This window comes from Eretmochelys imbricata, chromosome 17 (assembly GCF_965152235.1).
Source record: "Eretmochelys imbricata isolate rEreImb1 chromosome 17, rEreImb1.hap1, whole genome shotgun sequence".
NCBI classification, from domain to species: domain Eukaryota; kingdom Metazoa; phylum Chordata; order Testudines; family Cheloniidae; genus Eretmochelys; species Eretmochelys imbricata.
In genome coordinates this window covers 5,553,624-5,559,623 of record NC_135588.1, presented here as the reverse complement: position 1 = coordinate 5,559,623, position 6,000 = coordinate 5,553,624, and the positions used below count along the sequence as shown (strand labels likewise).

Here is a 6,000-nt window from a genome sequence, read left to right as displayed (position 1 = left end):
GGTGTGGTACGCATCAGAGAAGCTTTGAAAACCAGTTTCATGACTGGCCAGGCTACGGTGTGAAAGTTCTCTTTGTTTCTCCTTGATGAAACCCCCCGCCCCTTGGTTCACTCTACTTCCCTGCAAGCTAACCACCCTCCCCTCCTCCCTTTAATCATTGCTTGCAGAGGCAATAAAGTCATTGTTGCTTCACATTCATGCATTCTTTATTCATTCATCACACAAATAGGGGGACGACTACCAAGGTAGCCCAGGAGGGGTGGTGGAGGAGGGAAGGAAAATGCCACACAGCACTTTAAAAGTTTACAACTTTAAAATTTATTGAATGCCAGCCTCCTTTTTTTTGGGCAATCCTCTGTGGCGGAGTGGCTGGTTGGCCGGTGGCCCCCCCACCGCGTTCTTGGGCGTCTGGGTGTGGAGGCTATGGAACTTGGGGAGGAGGGTGGTTGGTTACACAGGGGCTGTAGTGGCAGTCTGTGCTCCAGCTGCCTTTGCTGCAGCTCAGCCATACACTGGAGCATACTGGTTTGGTCCTCCAGCAGCCTCAGCATTGAATCCTGCCTCCTCTCATCACAATGCCGCCACATTTGAGCTTCAGCCCTCTCTTCAGCCCGCCACTTACTCTCTTCAGCCCGCCACCTCTCCTCCCGGTCATTTTGTGCTTTCCTGCACTCTGACATTATTTGCCTCCACGCATTCGTCTGTGCTCTGTCAGTGTGGGAGGACAGCATGAGCTCAGAGAACATTTCATCACGAGCGCGTTTTTTTTTTCTTTCTAAGCTTCACTAGCCTCTGGGAAGGAGAAGATCCTGTGATCAATGAAACACATGCAGCTGGTGGAGAAAAAAAAAGGAACAGCGGTATTTAAAAAGACACATTTTATAAAACAGTGGCTACACTCTTTCAGGGTAAACCTTGCTGTTAACATTACATACATAGCACATGTGCTTTCGTTACAAGGTCGCATTTTGCCTCCCCCCACCGCGTGGCTACCCCCTCAAACCCCCCCCTCCCCCCGTGGCTAACAGCGGGGAACATTTCTGTTCAGCCGCAGGCAAACAGCTCAGCAGGAACGGGCTCCTCTGAATGTCCCCTGGAGAAAAGCACCCTATTTCAACCAGGAGACCATGAATGATATCTCACTCTCCTGAGGATAACACAGAGAGATAAAGAACGGATGTTGTTTGAACGCCAGCAAACATACACTGCAATGCTTTGTTGTACAATGATTCCTGAGTACGTGTTACTGGCCTGGAGTGGTAAAGTGTCCTACCATGAAGGACGCAATAAGGCTGCCCTCCCCAGAAACCTTTTGCAAAGGCTTTGGGAGTACATCCAGGAGAGCCACGAATGCCAGGGCAAATTAATCATTAAACATGCTTGCTTTTAAACCATGTATAGTATTTTAAAAGGTACACTCACCAGAGGTCCCTTCTCCGCCTGCCAGGTCCAGGAGGCAGCCTTGGGTGGGTTTGGGAGGTTCTGGCTCCAGGTCCAGGGTGAGAAACAGTTCCTGGCTGTCGGGAAAACCGGTTTCTCCGCTTGCTTGCTGTGAGCTATCTACAATCTCATCATCATCATCATCTTCTTCTTCGTCCCCAAAACCTGCTTCCATGTTGCCTCCATCTCCACTGAAGGAGTCAAACAACACGGCTGGGGTAGTGGTGGCTGAACCCCCTAAAATGGCATGCAGCTCATCATAGAAGCGGCATGTTTGGGGCTCTGACCCGGAGCGGCCGTTCGCCCCTCTGGTTTTCTGGTAGGCTTGCCTCAGCTCCTTAAGTTTCACGTGACACTGCTTCGGATCCCTGTTATGGCCTCTGTCCTTCATGCCCTGGGAGATTTTGACAAAGGTTTTGGCATTTCGAAAACTGGAACGGAGTTCTGATAGCACGGATTCCTCTCCCCATACAGCGATCAGATCCCGTACCTCCCGTTCAGTCCATGCTGGAGCTCTTTTGCAATTCTGGGACTCCATCATGGTCACCTGCAGCTTGCCATGCTGGCCAAACAGGAAATGAGATTCAAAAGTTCGCAGTTTTTTTCCTGTCTACCTGGCCAGTGCATCTGAGTTGAGAGTGCTGTCCAGAGCGGTCACAATGGAGCACTCTGGGATAGCTCCCGGAGGCCAATATTGTCGAATTGTGTCCACAGTACCCCAAATTTGACCCGGCAAGGCCGATTTAAGCGCTAATGTCAAGTATGGAAATCGATTTTAAGAGCCCTTTAAGTCGAAATAAAGGGCTTCATCGCGTGGACAGGTGCAGGTTTACATTGATTTAACGCTGCTAAATTCGACCTAAAGTCCTAGTGTAGACCAGGGCTAAGACTAAGCTAACAACTCTAGGACTATTTAAAAGAAAAGGGTGCTCACCAGCACTAGAAAGACAGTGAGCGTGAGGCATCACTGAGAGCCACAGGCAGTGAGAAAGAGAAGTCAGGCAGCTCCGTCCCTTATGACCTTGGTTAGAGGTATGAGGACTCTCAGAGCACATGTGCCGCCCTAATGGGAACTCCTATCTACAAGTCTCCAGCTCTAGTGGGAAAGCACATACCTGAGCAGAATATATATATGCACTAGCACTTGGAGAAAAAACACTGCTATGAGTTAGGTGAAAAGTATTCTTTTGCAAAATGCCACACATTCTGCAGTAAATTGATCTATTTTAAAACTCACGTGGGGAGTTACACTAGCTGATCTTTTGCCCAATTATTTTAAGCCTGAATGAATAAATAATGACACTCTACATGAGCTTGAAAACCTCTATTAGCTCTCATGTCTGTGTGAAGGAGCACTTTTGTGTATCTGAAGTGGAGGTCCTTTAATGTTTTAATAAAGGAGAAAAATCACACTCTTCAAAAATGGTTTGGCACTCTTGACTGTCAGGGAAAGCATAAGCAAAGCAGTTACTCTTTGTTAACAAATTATCTCTGAATTACTGGCATTGGTACTTTCAGAAGTTCTTAACCTATAAAATGCAGGTTTGTTTTTCAACATGGTTATAGTAGTTGTAGCATTTAAATAATGTTAACACTTTCTGTAAACTCTGGTATTTAAAAAAAAAAAAAAAAAGAGAGAGAGAGAGAGAGGCTTGAACCTAAACCCTGGATCAGAATTCGGAAGGCTTCAGAATTGAAACTTGGATTCAGGTGTGGATATCACACATACTCCTATCTTTATAATATGCTGAACCACAAAGTGGATCCAAACATCTTGATAGTTTGGAAGCTCCAGATATGAATACTTTCTTTTCTACTTGGACCAGTCTCTAAGTGTGATGTTATCTGATTAGAATATGACCTTGCAAATCATTGTTGCTACCACTGTTCTATAGTTGCAACGAATCTTATACAAAGTGTGTCAAGTATGGTGCCAATAGAAAGGGTTAAGTGGCTCGCAGGCTAAATGACCCAGAGTCAACCTTTAGAGACATGTTAGAAAAATATGTGAATGGTAATTAGGGTCATTCCATGTTAGATAGGCTAGAACTTTGAAATGCAAACCTGTATTGTTAGAGGACTGGACATGATACTAACTGTATGTGTTTACTTATATTTTGTTAGATGTCAGCCATGAAAATAGACAGCTCCTGTCTATCACTATAGCAATTGATTCAGAGATCAACAGGGAATATTAACATTTAGATGAATGTTGGATGAAATAATGTCATTGTCTATATGTCTCTTTAAAGTTTGTAATAAACTGCTTAATGGATAAATTACCTTATGTTAATCCCTGTAGCTAGTTACTAGTGATGCTTAGGAAATATGTCTACTTCAAAGTCTCCCTGATTGCCTATTGTACGCCTAAGGACTCTGAGCTGCCAAAAGAATGCCTGGAACTGTATAAAAACCCTTGGGTCCTGATCCTTTTTTATCTCAGATCTGCTTGATGCTTCAGGCAGGGGAAGCTTAAATCATAAGGCTGAGATCTCCAGTCCCACCTGGATTACCCTAAATATGGACATTGGACTATAACCTATGGACTAATTCTGAAAGAACTCTTTGCAACTACAAAGTTTACCATCTCTACTATGAAGCTGATCTTGAAACTATACTCCTGTCTGTACGTATATTGAGCTTTTAACCACTACTCTCTCTCTTTCCTAATAAATTTTAGTTTAGTTAATAAGAATTGGCTATAAGAATGTATTTGGGTAAGATCTGAAATATTCCTTAATCTGGGAGGTAACGTGTCCAATCCTTTGGGATTGGTAGAACTTTTGTATTTGACTTGGGTGTCTGGGTGGAGGCCTGAAGCTGGGTTCCTTAAAAGGAAACTGTGTTGTAGGCTTCTGGGTAACTACTAAGGTATTACAGAAGCTGTTTTGTGCTTGCTTGGTAAGTCTAAGTATTGGAATATCCACCAGCTTTGGGGTTTGTTTGCCCTATTCTTTGCAGTTGATCCTAAGTGAGTGACTACAGCATGGCTCCCTGGGACCCTAATCACACTAAGTAAAATGCATCAAATTAAATAAATTTGCTTTTCCACTCATGTAATGATGATGTGGATTTATTGTGGAAGATAGGGACCTGGGAATTGAGAGGGCTGAGTCAGAACTCCTTAAATCAGGCTTTGTGGGTATTGCTGGGGCCTGTTTTGCTCCCCAACCCCCAAGCACAGTACAGTTATGGTAGCCTTAACTCTAATTTAATTATGTTTTTTTCTATGTGGATATTTCTGATTTATTTTTTAAATGTCAGGTACACTTAAGAGAGCATTATTAAGGGTTGAATCAATGTATTCCTTTACCTTTTTCATTTAATTGGAAAACAGATCCTCTGTGTATGGCTAGATTGAGGTCTTTGCTTTCAACAGAATTTGTTCTTTTTTTAGCTACTGATGTCGAATTAGAATTCCACTCCGACGGAAGTAGATCCTTATATGAATCTTCTGCCTATAAATGCAAAATTTAATATAAATGGTGTTCTAGTCACAAACAATTTACAATTTTGGATATCTACCACCAGATCTTTAATTTAGATGTTAAAGTTGATTCAAAATAACCTATGAGAGGGGATATAAATTACCTGGATTGTTATTTGCTGAATAATATTTAAAAAAACAAGTTAAAGATTTTTTCTTAGCAAAAAACTGTAACTGGAGAAAGAATAAGCTACCTTTTTCCATGCTTCATGTGTAGCCAATAACAATTCCACCTCTGTTGCTACTATGTTGTAGGTATCATTAAGAAAATGCACCATTTCAGGAGCCAGTCTGTCAGTTATTATCTAGTGTACAGAAAACAAAATGTAATTTATTTTAAAAGTAATTTACAAATGCAAGGCTTGAGTCCTCCATATCTTGCACACCCAAAACACACAATTAAACAAACACAGGGTCGGACTCAAAGGACCTGATTCTCCATTGCCTTGCGCCCTGTGTGCAATCTTACACCTGTGCAAAGCAAATGCAGGTTGGGTACAAAATACTACCATTGGTGTAAGTGAGTGGAGAATTCTGGTTGGTTGTGTCATAATCCCACTTTACACGCTTTTCACATTGCAGATGAATACACACAGTTTGGGGGCAAAAAATCAGGTCCAAAAGACTTAAAAGCAAAATTAAAACTGCATTTTCCAACCTTAAGGTATCTAAGAATGACTCCTAAGATGGAGTCAGAGACTGGAATTCCAATTAAGTGCAATTAATATTTATAAAGCACTTTTAAAAGTGAATATTTTCAAGAGACTGAAGTCAAGTCATTATTTATTATTATTATTGAAGGGAATCAATTTTTAATTTTAACTTCACAAAAAATTCTTGTTTAATTCAGCCACTTACATGAACACTAGTCATTTTTACATGCAAACCAATTTATTGAAGAGCATACATCGAATAAGGAATCCTGTGGCGGTTTCATTTCTAGCTTCAGGTAGGAGATACAGCAGTACTAAACAGGACATTTTTCAGATTTCCTACGATAAAAAGTTAATTTGAAAACAGCAGAACATTCCTGCGGTAAACCATAATTACTGCTAAGCTGCAGTTGGTATGAT

The 6,000-nt window shown here is 41.9% G+C and overlaps 1 protein-coding gene across 1 annotated transcript in view; it reads right to left on the bottom strand.

Annotated features, from left to right (window-relative positions):
• Positions 1–332: 332 nt before the first annotated feature.
• Positions 333–6,000, bottom strand: part of RPS6KB1 (ribosomal protein S6 kinase B1) — a 62,453-nt gene continuing 56,785 nt past the window's right edge. The window contains exons 18-22 of the transcript XR_013348284.1: positions 5,786–5,919; positions 5,122–5,232; positions 4,754–4,898; positions 1,423–2,002; positions 333–833 (exon numbers count right to left, since the gene is read on the bottom strand). The gene's annotated coding sequence lies outside the window, so the exon portion shown is untranslated. The remainder of the gene's footprint in view (positions 834–1,422; positions 2,003–4,753; positions 4,899–5,121; positions 5,233–5,785; positions 5,920–6,000) is intronic.